This window comes from Engystomops pustulosus, chromosome 6 (genome assembly GCF_040894005.1).
Source record: "Engystomops pustulosus chromosome 6, aEngPut4.maternal, whole genome shotgun sequence".
Taxonomy (NCBI): Eukaryota; Metazoa; Chordata; class Amphibia; order Anura; family Leptodactylidae; genus Engystomops; species Engystomops pustulosus.
Genome location: NC_092416.1, coordinates 82,097,769 through 82,114,881, shown reverse-complemented (window position 1 = coordinate 82,114,881; position 17,113 = coordinate 82,097,769).

Genomic DNA, 17,113 nt, shown 5'->3' with positions numbered 1-17,113 from the left:
ACTGAGATTTAAGAATATGTATCGATTCTACGTGCATATATTTCCACAATGTGGTGTCTAATGCACCTGCAGATGGTTACTTCCAACTTAAAAACAAAATACTTTGTTGATCTTACCATTTGGCTGCAATGAAACAGAGTGAATACTTTATGTGCCTACTGTATGTATAATTCCTGGTCAAGTGCTTTTCACTTTAGTTTTGTTGCAGCTATAATAAGAAAGTTCAGTATTGGAATTACCTGAGTAACCTTGCCAGTGTGTAGTGATAGGTCTACCACATCCCCCCTGTGGGGATATGCTAGTACATACTATATCAGACTAATGTTGACATTAATTAAGCATTGTGCCTTTTAGTTTATCTGGCGATGGAGTGAACAATTCCTTCCTTGTGTAGAATTGCGCTATAATGGTGCAGGCTATAGCTAGGAATAGTCGTCGCACCACATTGGCCATGGCCCACTTGCCGTGGAGGCGGCATAAGGAGAAAATAGTTACAATACATGTCCGGCAATTGAGACTTTATCAAGGCTTTTATGCCATTAAATTTCCTATCATGTAATTATTTGGTATTTAAGGAAAAAAAGAAAAAAAACGTGCAAAGGTCTGCACCTCTTATGAACAGAATTCCTTAATTTAGTTTCAGGTAGGAGCTAAAGAAATACAGATTTAAAACATTTAAGATATATGTATATAAGTACCCTCTGAACACAGAATAATAAGGTAAAGAGAATCCATCAAACTAAACAAGTTAGAAAATCATATGTCGGTGGTTAATACATCAAACAGACTAAAAGAAATAAAAATGTACACCCCAAAGTAACTGGTACCAGGGTTATAAGTAGGTTGCAGTTGTATAGGATCAGTTAGCAAAAGATGCAAACATAAATAAAAAACATCATGTAAGGGGAAGTGTAACAATAACCTATATAATCATGTAAGTAGCCCTTCTATGAATGGGAAAAAGGTGGAAGAGCACAGCTTTTTAAGATGATTTTTCCACAAGCTAATATATAAATACCTTATATACTCGAGTATAAGCCTAGTTTTTCAGCACAAAATTTGTGCTCAAAACCCCTAACTCGGCTTATACTCGAGTCAACTAAAAATGTAAAGACAAAACTCACCTTTCTGACGTCACCCATAGGTCCTCTTCTGTCTGAGACAGAAGAGGACCTATGGGGGACGTCGGAAAGATGAGTACAGTGTTATTTTTTTTCCTACTACAGGGGCTGGGCAGGCTGTATGCTACAGGGGTTGGACAGGCTGTATGCTACAGGGGCTGGCAGACTATATACTGGGAGGCTGTAACCAATGCATTTCCCACCCTCGGCTTATACTCGAGTCAATAGGTTTCCCCAGTTTTTTGTGTTGAAATTATGGGTCTCGGCTTATACTTGATTATATACGGTATCCTTCTTGCAATAGTTCTATGACTACCATTCACTGTTGAGAAAGGGGGAGGTAATGTGATTCTGCTTTGTGTAGCTTGCAGGAGAGCCTTGTGTCTGTGCAGCTCTTTGGATGCAGAAGTCTAAGGCAAAGAAAAGTGAAGGTAAAATGCTTCCCCTGCTCCCAATTTATAAAAAAAATCCTAGTCTATTTATGTATGTAACTTTATCTTTACATCTCAATATCAGACTTTTCACTCACACCCCCCAGGCTTTGCTTTCTGGACATTATCTTTAACCCCTTCCCGACATTTGACGTAATAGTACTGCATCGCGGGAGGTGCGTTCCCGCAAAATGCAGTACTATTACGTCATGCTTCTGGCACCGGCTCCTGAACGGAGCCCGCGCCAGAAGCTGCAGGTGTCAGCTATATATTATAGCCGACACCTGCCTCTAACACCCGCGATCGGAGATTTCTCCGATCGCGGGTGTTAACCCCTTACACGCCCCGGGCGCGCTGACCGCGGCGTGCAAGGGGCATTTCAGAAGAATCGGACCCCCCCGCGGCGCTTAACGGGGGGGTCCGCTGCTCCGATCGCAGCCCCGGGATTGCCGGTGCCCGGGGCTGCACGATCCTCCTGCCGGGAGCCGGGTCCTGCCTTCTGACAGGACCCGGCTGTAACACACTGAGCATGCGCAGCATGCTCAGTGTGTTACATTACACAGTGTAATACATCTGTATTACACTGTGTAATGTGAAGAAGAGCTTGAACAAGTGATCAGTGGATCACTTGTTCAAGCTAACCTGTAAAAGTTAATAAAAATGTTAAACACTACATAAAATAATTTTTTAATAAAAATAATTAATTAAATAAAGTTAGAGTCCCCTAAACACAAATATTCCCTATACACATGCAATAAAGTGAAAAAAACACAAAATCGCCAAAAAACCCCACATATTTGGTATCGCCGCGTCCGTAACTATCCGTACAATAACTCAGAAACATTATTGGACCCACTCGATGAACGCCGTAAAAACAAAACCCGAAAAACACGCCAAAAATGTACATTTTTCATAAAATCTCTACGCAAAAATGTTCTAAAAAGTGATCAAAAAAAGTTATGTGCGCAAAAATGGTACCACTGAAAAGAACAACTCAACACGTAAAAAAATAAGCCCTAAACTAGCTCTGTCAACCAAAAAATATTAAAGTTACGTCTCCGAAAAGATGGCGATGCAAAAACAAATTAGATTTCCTCTATATTAGTTTTTATCCAGTAAAATTAATGAAAAACTATATAAATGAGGTATCACCATAATCGTAGTGACCTATAGAATGAAGATAATATAATATTTTTAGTGTACGGTGTACGACCCCCCAAAAATATGAAAAGAAAGTAAACCAAAATTGACAATTTTCTTTTCACCCATACATTCAAGAGTTAATAAAATCTCATCAATAAGCTAATGACCCACTGAAATGAAGTATTTGTAAAGTGCATCTCATGTCGCAGAAAATAAGCCCTTATATGTCCAAATTGCCAAAAAAATAAAGATTGTATAGCCAATAAAAATTGACAATGCATAATCTGCTCTGAATGGCGCAGCTCCCTTCGATGCCTGGCGTGTGCCCATACAGCAGGTTACCACCACATATGGGGGATTGTTATACACGGAAGAGATTGGGTATCAAATTTTGTGGAGCGTTTTGGTATTTTATCCACTGAGAATTTGTACATTTTTTGAAAAACATATTAATTTAGCCAAAAAAATTTTACTTTCAAAATTGCATCCGATTTTGTTTTAACCCCTGTAAAACAATTAAAGGGTTAACAAACTTCATAAAAGTTGTTTCACGTACGTTGAGGGGTGTAGTTTCTATAATGGGGTAATTTATGGGGTTTACTTTTATTTAGGTCTCTCAAAGTGATTTGAAACCTGAGCAGGTCCCTCAATAGCAGGATTTTGCGTTTTTTATGAAAATGTGAAAAATCGCACCTAATGTTCAAAGCCTCATAACATTCTACAAAAATAAGAGTATGCATAAAAAACCATGTCCACATGAATTAGACATTTAGTGAATGTTAGTTATTACGTTTTTTTGCGGTTATGACTATGTATGGAAAAAGTAGAACATTTTGAAGTTCAAAAATTTTTCCAAATTTTCACCAAATATCTGATTTTCTCATAAATAAATGCAAAACATACCACCAAAATTTTTCAAATAACCTGAAGTACGATGTGTCACGAGAAAACAATTTTAAAATCACTTGGATATGTTAAAGCGTTCCGAAGTTATAACCACTTATAGTGACACAGGGCAGATTTGTAAAAATGGGCCGTGTCAGGAAGGTGAAAAGTGGCTTCAGCGTTAAGGGGTTAAGGGCCCTTTAACATACGTTTCTTACATGCAGGACATCTGACACTGACCCATTGCAATCACGCACATGAAACTCTCATGCTCTACTTTTGCAACTTATGGGTGGAAAATACCCTATGGGGATGCATCACAAAGCCACTCTGAGGCCTCTTTCAACTCTGAGCATTTCACTCTGAGTTATATCAGTTTGGAAAATGTTATGGAAAATGTTACTTTTTCACTGATCAGTTTTCTGTCAGTTTGTTAAGTGTGTCTTTTTTCCTGTACATATTTGATCAGTTTTTACTGCATTTCTAATGTGCAGGAGAAAAAAAAATATGGTCTATCTATGGCAATGGATCAGTGGAAAAATGCAATGCATTTTTTAAGTGTCCCCATATGGCATTTTTCACACAACTTGCAAAAACTAGAGAAGGCTGTGAGTTTCATGTGCATTAAAGAAAATGCATGTCTGACAAAACCCACTGAATACAATGGATCATAATCCATTGCCTTGCAGATCAAGCAAGTAATAAAAGCTCATGTGAAAGGGCCCGGAAAGGCCTGCAATTCTGTCTGCAGCACAATTCTGCAGCATGAACAAAGAGCACCAAAAAGAGCAGTGCAGGATGGACTAGCTTTGATTAACATGGGCCAAAATTCCCTTAGGATGGCAGCACACTACTGCAGTCTGTCCATGAAAAATGGGCCCTTCTTTTAATATGATTCACAATATGAGTCTCGTCATCTTCATTGTAATCTGTTCATAATATCCAGACAGCACAGGGTGCATTCTTCTATGTTCTTAAAGTCATGTTTGCAATAACATCTGCTTACCAGATTCCATCAACTTTGTTGCATTGAGTATGGGAAGCTATGGTGGAAACATCCAAATATCTCAAAATTTAGGAGAGAGAGTCACCCCTCTTCTCTCACACTCTTCCATTACAGACCAGGATGGGCAATAAACCCATCCTTCCAAAAACCAGAGATTGAATTTTAAAAAGTAATTGCATGTGGATGATTTTCTGCGTAACAAATTGCACTTCATAGTGATGGTATTTAATATTCCATGCCGTGTAATGAGAAGCGGGAAAAACATTCCAAATGCAGTGAAATTGGTGAGAAAAATTTGCAGCATTTTCTTGTGGGCTTGGATTTTACGGCTTTCCCTGTGCGCCTCAAATGACAGGTCTACTTTATTCTTTGGGTCGGTGTGATCACGGGGACAACAAATCTGTAAAGGTTTTATAATGTTTTCATACATTTACAAAATGTAAGCCTTTTGATCACTTTTTATAGAATTTTTTTTATATTTTTCAAATGGCAAAAAAAGTGCCATTTTCAACTGTGGGCGCTATTTTCCATTACGGGGTTAATTCCAGTGAAAAACCACTATTATATTTTGATAGATCGGGCATTTTGGGATGCGATACCTAATTTGTTCGATTTTTACTGTTTGTTTATATTTATATGACTTCTTGGGAAAGGGGGTATTTGAAGTTTTAGTTTTTTATATATAATTTAAAAATGTATTTATTTTCTTTTTACTATTTTTCATACCCCCTAGGGTACTTCAACCCTAGGTTGTCTGATTGATATGGAGAAAATCCCCATATACTGCCATACTGTAGTATGGTAGTATATGGGGATTTTCCTCCTCATTCAATGTGAATCGCACATTGTAATGAATACGTTAAAATCAGAAGACCCAAGGCTGTCATTGCAACTGATCGCCGCCCCTGGCTCTACCATCTTTTTGAAGCTGCCGGCAATGATGGATGGGTTAACACCCGCGATCGGTGCTTCCAGGTAAACGCATACGATCAGTAACCACGCCCCAGTGTCTTGTATTGTTTAAATACAAGACACCAGGTTCTGGCCGAGGCCGGCCCCCTGCGCAGCATTGTCGTGTTAATAAGGGGTTAACAAGGTCAGCAAGATGTAGTGGCCTCTATTTATCAGGTCATAGCTAGAAAAAACCCTCTTACTAGACATATCAATGGAATATGTGGCATAATTCATATTTTTCGGCCACATAGCTTTCAATAATATTTCCATTCACCTCTCTGCTGTTAATGTGTCAAAGGCAAAAATATAGCTTTAGAGTAACAGAGAGCAATTAAATAAAAATAATCAAATGCACATGATTAGTATGCATGCAAGTGGAGAGAAAAGATAGGAGTAAGACCAAGTCTGTAGGATGCCCACATAGCAAGATATCAGCATTTAACATACGAGGGGTAAAAAACCCTGAGTAATTAAAAAGACAATTAACAGGTTCCAAGCCTCCTTTGTGTCATCACAGGGAGGGGAGCTGGGGGGAACGTTAGGTAGAAGTTTGGAGATAGGAAATTGTCATTCTTTTGGGGATCCCTAGCGGATAAATTGATTGTGTATTTCTGCTTCCCCAGGCACCAGACTTATAATGTCACATAATTTATGAAGTTCTGTTTTTATCTTTTATTTTATCAAACTGTTATTTTTGCATTGTATGCATTTGTCTGTTTAATTGTTACCCTTTTTGTATGATAACCCATTTTTGTAAGCAGAGTCCTTTTTGATATTCAAACTTCAATGTAAAAAGAGCTTTCTTGTAATAATTCAGAAGAGATATTACCTTAAAGGGGTTATCCGGGTTAAAAAAAATTTTTATGTCCGGGCTGGGGAGGGCTATTTAACCCCTTAAGGACGGAGGGTTTTTCGGCTAATTTCTCGCTCTCCAACTTCAAAAATCCATAACTTTTTCATTTTTACGTGTACAGACCTGTGTGAGGGCTTATTTTGTGCGTAACAAATTTTACTTTCCCGTAATGTTATTTATTTTAACATGCCGTGTACTGCGAAGCTGAAAAAAAATTCCAAATGTGGAAAAATTGAAAAAAACGTCACGTTCTTGTGGGCTCAGTTTTTACGACTTTCACTCTTCGCTCCAAATAACATGCCTACTTTATTCTTTGGTTCGGTGCGATCGCGGTGATACCAAATTTATATAGGTTTTATTGTGTTTTAATACATTTTCAAAAATTAAACGAATGTGTACAAAAAAGAAAAAAATTTTTTTGCCATCTTCTGACGCTAATAACTTTTTCATACTTTGGCGCACGGAAATGTGTGAGGGGTCATTTTTTGCGAAATGAGGCGACGTTTTCATTGCTACCATTTTGAGGTCTGTGCGACATTTTGATCATTTTTTATTTCATTTTTTATGTTATGTAAAAAGGTGTAAAAGTCGCATTTCGGACATTTGGGCGCCATTTCCCGCCTCGGAGGTCACCGCCGGCCGTAACCGTTTTTATATTTTGATAGATCGGGCATTTTGGGACGCGGCGATACCTAATATGTCTGTGATTTTTACTGTTTGTTATGTTTTATATCCGTTCTAGGGAAAGGGGGGTGATTTGAACTTTTAATATTTTATTAATTTTTTTTATTTTTTAAACTTTTTTTTTTCACTATTTTTTAGACCATCTAGGGTACATTAACCCTAGATAGTCAGATTGCTCCTACCATATACTGCAATACTACAGTATTGCAATATATGGCGTTTTTGCAGGTCTTACATTACAATGAGCCACTGGCTCATTGTAACGAACCTGCATAAACCATGTAGCCTCGTGTCAAGAGAAGACCCGAGGCTACCATGGTAACCGATCGCCGCCCCCCGATGACGTTCGGGGGCGTGGCGATCGAAAAAAAGATGGCGGCGCCCGCGCGCCGCCGTCTTTTAAACGCCGCCCGCGACTTTGCGGGCGGCGTTTAGAGGGTTAATAGCAAAATGCAAAAACCCCCACCTCTGTATGAAGAGGACTCAGCCCGTGAGCCCTCTTCATACATCCCTTATACCTCTGCGCCGTAGAGCTACGGCGCAGAGCGTTAAGGGGTTAAACATAATAAACATGTACTTACCTCCTCCGTTGCTGCCGATGTCCCGCGCCGCGGCCCGTCTTCTCCGTGCGCCGGTTTCATTACACCGGCGCACAGGGAGCTTCCGGCCGGCCGGATGCTCCCATGCGCACCATCTCCCAGCGCTTACAACGCTGAGAGATAGGGACGGATGGGAGGAGCCGTCCACAACGCGGACCGGAAGCTCCCTGTGCGCGGCTTCCGTGCCCCTTGTTTACAGGGGCACGGATCGAAGTGACCGCGGCGCGGGACATCGGTGGCGCCGGAGGAGGTAAGTCCATGTTTATTATGTTTAACTATCCCTCCCCAGCCCGGCCATAAAAAGATTTTTAAACCCGGATAAACCCTTTAATGATTACCTGATTTATTTAGCTAGTGAGTGTTATATTGTATTAGGGCATAACTTATCAGGTGTCTCGTCAGCCATATACATGATGAGTAGTGGCAACTAAAATCACTTAGGTTTTGGAGGGTGGAGAGCTGTTAGAGGGTCCTGAACCTGAAGGGTTCTTTCACATTGGCGTTGATGTTCAGTTTCAGTTGTTCTGTTTAGTCTCCCGCTCTGCGGGTTTAACATTGCTTTGAAAACATCACACCTGGTCTTTTAACCCCTTAACGCTCTGCGCCGTAGCTCTACGGCGCAGAGGTATAAGGGATGTATGAAGAGGGCTCACGGGCTGAGTCCTCTTCATACAGAGGTGGGGGTTTTTGCATATTGCACAAAACCCCCACCGCTAATAACCGCGGTCGGTGCTTGCACCGATCGCGGCTATTAACCCCTTCAACGCCGCCGGCAAAGTCGCCGGCGGCGTTTAAAAGACGGCGGCGCGTGGGCGCCGCCATCTTTTTTCCGATCGCCACGCCCCCGAACGTCATCGGGGGGCGGCGATCGGTTGCCATGGTAGCCTCGTGTCTTCTTTTGACACGAGGCTATCTGGCAGCTGCAGATTCGTTACAATGAGCCAGTGGCTCATTGTAATGAATGTGCTGCAAAAATGCCATATATTGCAATACAGAAGTATTGCAGTATATGGTAGCAGCGATCTGACCATCTAGGGTTAATGTACCCTAGATGGTCTAAAAGATAGTGAAAAAAAAAATAAAAAAAAAAGTTTAAAAAATAAAAAAAATTAATAAAATATTAAAAGTTCAAATCACCCCCCTTTCCCTAGAACGGATATAAAACATAATAAACAGTAAAAATCACAAACATATTAGGTATCACCGCGTCCCAAAATGCCCGATCTATCAAAATATAAAAACGGTTACAGACGGCGGTGACCTCCGAGGCGGGAAATGGCGCCCAAATGTCCGAAATGCGACTTTTACACCTTTTTACATAACATAAAAAATGAAATAAAAAATGATCAAAATGTCGCACAGACCTCAAAATGGTAGCAATGAAAACGTCGCCTCATTTCGCAAAAAATGACCCCTCACACATCTCTGTGCGCCAAAGTATGAAAAAGTTATTAGCGTCAGAAGATGGCAAAAAATTTTTTTTCTTTTTTGTACACATTCGTTTAATTTTTGAAAATGTATTAAAACACAATAAAACCTATATAAATTTGGTATCACCGCGATCGCACCGAACCAAAGAATAAAGTAGGCATATTATTTGGAGCGAAGAGTGAAAGTAGTAAAAACTGAGCCCACAAGAACGTGACGCACGTGCGGTTTTTTTTCAATTTTTCCACATTTGGAATTTTTTTTCAGCTTCGCAGTACACGGCATGTTAAAATAAATAACATTACGGGAAAGTAAAATTTGTTACGCACAAAATAAGCCCTCACACAGGTCTGTACACGGAAAAATGGAAAAGTTATGGATTTTTGAAGTTGGAGAGCGAGAAATGAGCCGGAAAACCCTCCGTCCTTAAGGGGTTAACCTCATCAGTGGAAAAAGAAAAAACATAACTTCTATTGCCTTCTGTGCAACAGTTAAAAATAGAACATATATTCATATTTTTTTGCGGACAAGGGATCAGTGAAAATACACCCATAGAAAACAATGGCTCAGTGAGGCATCCATGGAAATCACTGAACCACGGATGTGAAAAACAGCGATAATGTGAAAGAGCCCTAAGGCTGTATTTACACAAATGTGTGCCCATGTTCCAAACTGAATCAAACAGGCTAATGTGTAGCATAAGGCTGGTGCCACACATGCCGCTTTGTCTGCGTGTAATTTCTTTGGTAATTTCTTTGGTGTATGAATGACCTCACGGCGCTGTATGGGAGCGGTACGGTGCAGCACACGTGCGGCACAGTGCCGTTCAGAAGCCCGTAAAAAGATAGCACTTGTCCTATCTTTAGGACAAGTGCGCCAGGCCCTATTTTACGGCGCCAGGCCCTATTTTACGGCGCCAGGCCCTATTTTACTCTATGTAGAGGGGCGGGGTGAGCAGCACGCATCCCCTGCTCCTCTCCCCGGCGCCGATGTGTGAATGTAGCCTAAGATTGTTTTTCTCTGTTGCTCTGCTCATATTACCATTACACAATCCTTTTATTGTTGCCTTATATCAAAGTCCACCAAAGATATCAAGTTATCAGATATTCATTCCACATGGAAACAATTGATTGTATGACCAGTTCATACAGCCAGGCTAAAAATATCATGTGTGTAAACGTAGTTTTTGCTGCATCGCCAAATCTATGTTCCTAAAGAGACACTAGTATTGCACATTTAATGAGATAATAGACATACATTTCAGAAAGAGCCATGATCCTGTGAACACTATGTTAGCTCATTTTCCACTGCACTGGGTGTATTTACATAGAAATCCACAGGCTTTTACCAAATAAAGTACATGCCTTAGTGTGATGCCATACGTGGTGTTGTTGTTCCATTTAAAGCATGCATTCTCAGTCCGATTAAAAACGCATATGTTTTTTTAACCGTTTTCCATGCGTTTATCCTAATAGGTAAACAGGTTCAAAAACGGATTTGTTTTAAAAACGCATGACGTGTACAGGAACCCACTTTCTTGTGGGTTCAATTTTTACGACTTCCACTGTGGGCTCCAAATGATACATCTACTTTATTCTTTGGTTCGGTACGATCATGGTAATACCAAATGTATAAAAGTTTTATCGGCGCCGGGGAGAGGAGGATGGGGAGAGCTCTGCTCACCCCGCCCCTCTCTATAGGAATACACAGCGCAGTATTCCGTAGAAAAATAGGACATGTCCGATCTTGCTACAGGCTGCAAAACGGTATGGTGTTGCTGGTATGCAGCACCGTACCGCTCCCATACGGTGCTGTGAGGCTATAGATGTGTATGGGGCCGTGCATTCACACAACCATTGGGGGGACGTATATACGCCCACAAATAGGCTGGCAATGGGCACACGGAGAGGTACGGTGCAGCACACGCCATGTATCTCTATGGAGATGGGTCAACACCCCTTCTCTTTATCGCACTGTACCTATGTCCGGCCGGCTTTGGCCTGGCGAACATATGTTCCTGTAAATGCGCCTTCAAGGTGTCATTTTTTGCAAAATGAGCTGACATTTTCATTGCAAACATGTTGAAAAATGTGCAACATTTTGATCACTTTTTATAAAATTTTTCTCATTATGTAAAATAGTTTAAAGTCATGTTTTGAATATTTGGCAGCCATTTTCCATTATGTGGCTCACAGACAGCAATAACTGGTTTTATATTTTGATGATGTGGTTTTGATATTTTCGGATGTGGCAATACCCACTGTGTTTGTGATTTTTACAGTTTGTTTAGTTTTATATCAGTTCTATGGAAAGGCGGGTGATTTGAATTTTTGTTTTAACCATTTTTTTAAACCCTTGATATACTGCAATCCTACTGTATTGAAGTATATGGCACTTTTACTTAGGATTCCTTACAATGATCTACTGGCTCATTGTAACAAATTCAAAGAAACCATGCAGCCTCAGGTTTGATGAAGACCTTTGACTGTCATGGCAACCTCTTTTAAATGCAGCCAGCGTCTTGGCCACCGCAATCAAGGGATTAACCCCTGCGGGTGTTAGCTGCAAAATACAAAAAAACCCCTCCCTGTATGAAAAGGGCTCACCCCGTGACACCTATTCATTTATCAGTCAGAGCGAAGGGGGTTAAAGGGGTATTCTCTGCTGGACATTCACATTTAATTTTATTCATATGCCATATACATACATTTCTTCAGGTGGATGTGATGAAAATGTAGTCATATTGGTCCGTATAAATAAGGGCCATCTGTCCTTAGATACGACCACCACTGCTGGACTCACTTGTGGAAAGAAAATAAATATTTTTGCATACAAAATATCCAGGAGTTACTGCATATACCGCCCTGTGGTAATGAACGCTAAATCCAGGTGGTTAGGTGTATCAATAGTGGATGTGTAGTCAGCACTGCCAGTGTGGAGGTGGTGGTATCAAAGGACAACTTTAATTTTTAAGGGACAACATGGCTACATTCTTCTCACAGGTACATTTATTTAATATCAATTAAAGAAATGTATTTATATGTGTGCTGAGCCATGCGTTCTATTACATATATCCTTGATTTCATTTCCTCTGCAAATTCTAAGGTAGTCCACATACTGTGAATATGGTATTCTCATTATAGCGCGGGTGTTTGTGTTTTGTTGGTTTTTATAAAAATGTTCAATTAAAAAAAAACAAAAAAAAACAGTACTATATTGTGTTCGGTTGCCCAACTGGTTATTAATTGGTGCACTATGAAAAATCCGATTCTCATGTTATAGCAAGGAAAATATTCCATGTGCACACGTTAGGATGCAAAAAAACTTGTAAAATTCGTAGTTAGCAGACATTGATTACATGACATTCAGGCCTTCAGCAGACTTTGTCAAACACAAAGGACACAATGGTAATTGGAAGTAAAGGTATGGCACTACAGTATTCTGTACAATACTACATACTTCATCCATATGGTTAGCGCCATACCATTAATTCCAATTACTGTACCATAGCGCCATCGCCGAAATGTCACGTTAAGGTTGCTAAATAATTTTTAATAAGTTTTGTGCATCATATTGTGTAGACCTAGAATACGGTAATTTCTTTGATAAAAGCAGTCAGTATTCTGTCACTGATGTCTGAATAAGCCCCAAGGCAGAGGACACACGTGGCAACCTGTATCAATTCACAGTCAGAGCAGAGCCTGGCATTGATGATTTACACAGTGAGGGTTGAAACCACAGAAAGTCAATTCTTTTTGGTTTCTGATGCGTTTTATACCTGGTTTTCTAATCTTTCTTCCCTGCCCGGTTGGTTGCCTAAAAACATCTGCAATTTATTTTCACTGGGTCTTCATATCAGTGGAAAAAACAAATATGTGAACAGACCCAATAGACATCAAAGGGTCAGTATCCGCGGAATCAATTCCATTATACTTCCCTCTGCTTTTAACCTAACATTTCAGTAATAATAAAAATGATAATAAGCATATTAATAACAACCTTTATTCAAACAGCACTTTACAGTCAGTTCATTGGCATTCACTGCTTTCACTGAAAGGAAGTGGTAGAGTTGATAAACTCCAACTTGTTTAACCCTTTATCAACCCTGGTTTAAAATGCATTAGTCTGGAGACAGGTGCACTTTCATGGTGTCCTAATACAATACAGCTTATGTAAATTATACATTATCGTCTGGATATTCTACCCTAAATTACCAAAACTGATATAAACACAGACACGAAACATGAAATACATATACACTGAAAGCAAGTATATGTATAATTTATTTTTCTTTCCAGCAAAGAAAAAATAAAGGACACATATATAAAATATTCTCAAAATTGCAAAAGAAAATATATAAATTATCTGCTATATCTGAAATCATTTTTTTAACATTTTTCTTTTCATTAAAAAATGAACAATTTTGTCCTGCTGCAAAGTGGCATATGACTTCACGGAGATGCCAGGGAAGGCATCGGGTCATGGTGGATACAGAACACAGCTTACACCCAATTCCCTCTTGTACCATTATAGTGGGGATTTTTTTTAGAACATTTGAAATGCACCAACCACACAGGGCCAGTGAAAGGCACATTCCTATTAGGATTATCACAATAGACAATTTGAAAGAACACTGGTAGCACACTCGCCATTGTTCCCTATCTGCATTAGGACACTGAAGCCAGACGCATAAATTGCTTTGTGCTTTAGAACATAAAAAGTAGCTTTACATTTCTATGAATAACTTTTAGAGGAACTGTATAGGTTTAAGAAATGTATAATATAGAATTACTTTAATGACCTCTAGTGGAGTCCACAATGTATGCATCTACACATACCTGAATACAGATTGCTACAGTATATGGACATCTATACTGAGACAAAGACTTGAATGTAGAAATGGGCTAGAACACTCAGGGTGAAGACAAAATTGGAAAAAAGGGTTAAAATAGCCAACTTAATAGCACCACACTTCTCTACATGCTTATTAAGAATTGCAGCTCAGCCCTATTTATTTCAATAGGGATGAACTGCAATATCAGACAAGAATGTCACCTATTCACAAAAAAAGTATATAATATATATATATATTTCTTGGCAATCCTGTCCAGGTGCTAAATGCCCTTCATACACAGAATAATGGTGCATAGTGACCCTCAATAGGAGCAGAAATATCCCTCGGTGACCATGATCCGATGATCATCTTTTGTGAATAAAGGGAACCTCATTGTGTGTCCTTTACTTACATTTCTGTTAAAAAAAAAAAAAAAGCCTTTTAAAGGAAACCTACCACTTGTAGTGGCAGGTTTCCGATGGCAATACCGGGCACCAGCTCAGGGTGAGCTGGTGCCGGAGCTTATTTTGGTTAGTGTTTTAAACCGCGGCATCGCGGTTTAAAACACTTTTTAAACTTTATAGCCGGCGCAGGGAGGTACGCGCTCGGCGCTTACCGTGCACGCGGCTACATAGGAAGTGAATGAGAGCCGCGTGCACGGTAAGCGCCGAGCGATTACCTGCCTGCGCCGGCTATAAAGTTTAAAAAGTGTTTTAAACCGCGATACCGCGGTTTAAAACACTAACTAAAATAAGCTCCGGCACCAGCTCACCCTGAGCTGGTGCACCAGCTCACCCTGAGCTGGTGCCCGATATTGCCATCGGAAACCTGCCACTACAAGTGGTAGGTTTCCTTTAAGTATCAGTAAATGCATATTAACCTTGACATATTAACCTTCTCCCACCTCAATGACTAAGTTAGGTAGCTTTGCCTATGCCAATCTAATTTTGTAAAAACTTATAACTTAAACTTTTGGCAACAGAAAGCTTAGTGGGGGGGGAGCTATCCCAAGCTACTGTTATTTAAATAATGGATGCTGGGGCCAACATGGTGAGGAAAGAACACTAAAGTTCCCTTTACGCAAGTCAACTTGCTAGTGAAAGGGGGTGGTTTCCTATTTGTCTACAGACAGCCTCAAAGTGCTGCAGTTCTCCTCTTCCTGTGTAATGGCTACCTCCAACAGTTTCAGGTTGATTTGCCTTTCCGTAAAGAGAACAATACAATGGTTTCATCTGTTTATGGCCACATATGTAGGTTGCTGCTCATATTAAAGACACCTACACGTGATTATTGGTTTAGGAGGCATTTTGGACAGACTGACTAACGTTATGTGAGTTGTTTCCTTATCAAAGGTCTATAGACAATAGAATTTTAAACATGATTGTAATATACGCCATATTGCCAATTTTGCCTAGTTCTCAATATATTTACTTACCATTGTCCCCAATATCTTGTCCATTTCATTTTATAATCGTCACTGGATGCATCTTGCTTAGCAGCCATGTAAGTAGGATGGGCTCACACTCATTTAGCCTAACTATGAATCACGGCACTTCCTCCAAATACAGACATGTCTCGCTAGCAGAGTATACAGCCTATCAAAACATACTGCTATGTATGCTTTTCTGACCTGCCTGGGATTTCTTGTTTTGACTACATGTATGAGCCCGTCCTACTTATATGGCTGCTAAGCAGGACGTAGCCAGTGCCAACCTCAAAATAAACAGATATACTGGGGACAATGGTAAGTAAATCTATTGGGAGCTATGCAAAATTTGAAATAGGTATATATTACAAACATGTTCAAAATGCTTTGCGCTAATGACAAAAATCTAATATTGTTGGTGACAAAACCCCCTATAAAAGTTTCAACAAGATGCTGAATCAACAGTCATATTGCTTTGTTAAGGAGAAACCCTTCAAATGTTTTCCATTTATTGCTACCTAAGGTGGGCAATGGGACATAATAACTATTGGAAAGTGGGTTTTCCCCCTCTGCTCTTAGCACAGTGTCAATGATGCCTTCCTCTGAACAGTCAAGCCATTTATGATAATATGGTTGCAATGGATTAACGACAACCAACTCGTTTTTAATTCCTATGTGGTACTTGGGCTATACTGTGGCTTTTGGCCACAATAGGATCAGTTGTGCAGACATACGGAAGAATAGATTTTGGCCAGCTGTTAGGTTGGCACACTGTGCGGGTTTACACTACTCTGCACATGTAGTAGGACAGCACTGTGAAGCTGTGTGATAACATGTCACCATGTAGTCCTAGCCTAAGGCACCACATTCCTAGCAACCAGAATGTCTCAGATTGACAAGGTCTTCCGCTCAAACACGAGTTGTCAATGAACTTGAAGCAGAAAAAGTGCAACATGGCAGAAAAGGAATTTAAAGAGGAAATGTCACCACCCCTGACATGTTTTACTTATGTGAAATCAGGTATTCTACATAAAATGTATATAAGAATTATTATTTCAAGACTATACATTGTATTGTACCTCTGTTAATCATGATAGAAATTGAGTAAATTAGGGTGTCCATGCAGTGTCTAATGCATTGCACCCAGAGCTGAACTCATTAGACCTTAAGGAAAAACAAACAAACAAAAAAAAACACAGCAACACCAAACTTCTATTTGTACAGTAATTTCTAGAGGGAATAGAAACAAAAGAATACAATTAAGCGAAACTAACATGTTAGGAAAGTAGACAAGTCTCCTTTAGGCCTCATGCACACCACCGTATTTTGGGCTGCGAGCTAGCCAAACAAATTATGGCTAGTTCACAGCTCCCCATTGTGACTGTGCAAAATTGAAGCCAGAGCAGTGAGCCAAGTCCTATTCCTGCCCAGATTTGCAGCACAGCCACTTTGAATGGACATGGGCGCCAATGTCAGCAAACAACCTGTATATTTCACACAGTAGTGTGCATGAGGCCTCAAAGTGTATTGCTAGCTCATTCTTGAAGTAATGAAAACATATTTGCAAAAACAAAAAACATATTTTGTTGGTGATCTCTATAAATCGATAAACCAGATACAAGTAGTAGGGTCTACTACGAAATAACATGTTTATCAATGTAACAGCAGTAACAAACATAAAAATAGAAAAAAAAACAATGGATGACTTGTGATCCCTTAGTCACAGTGGTCCACAGATTCCTAATGATA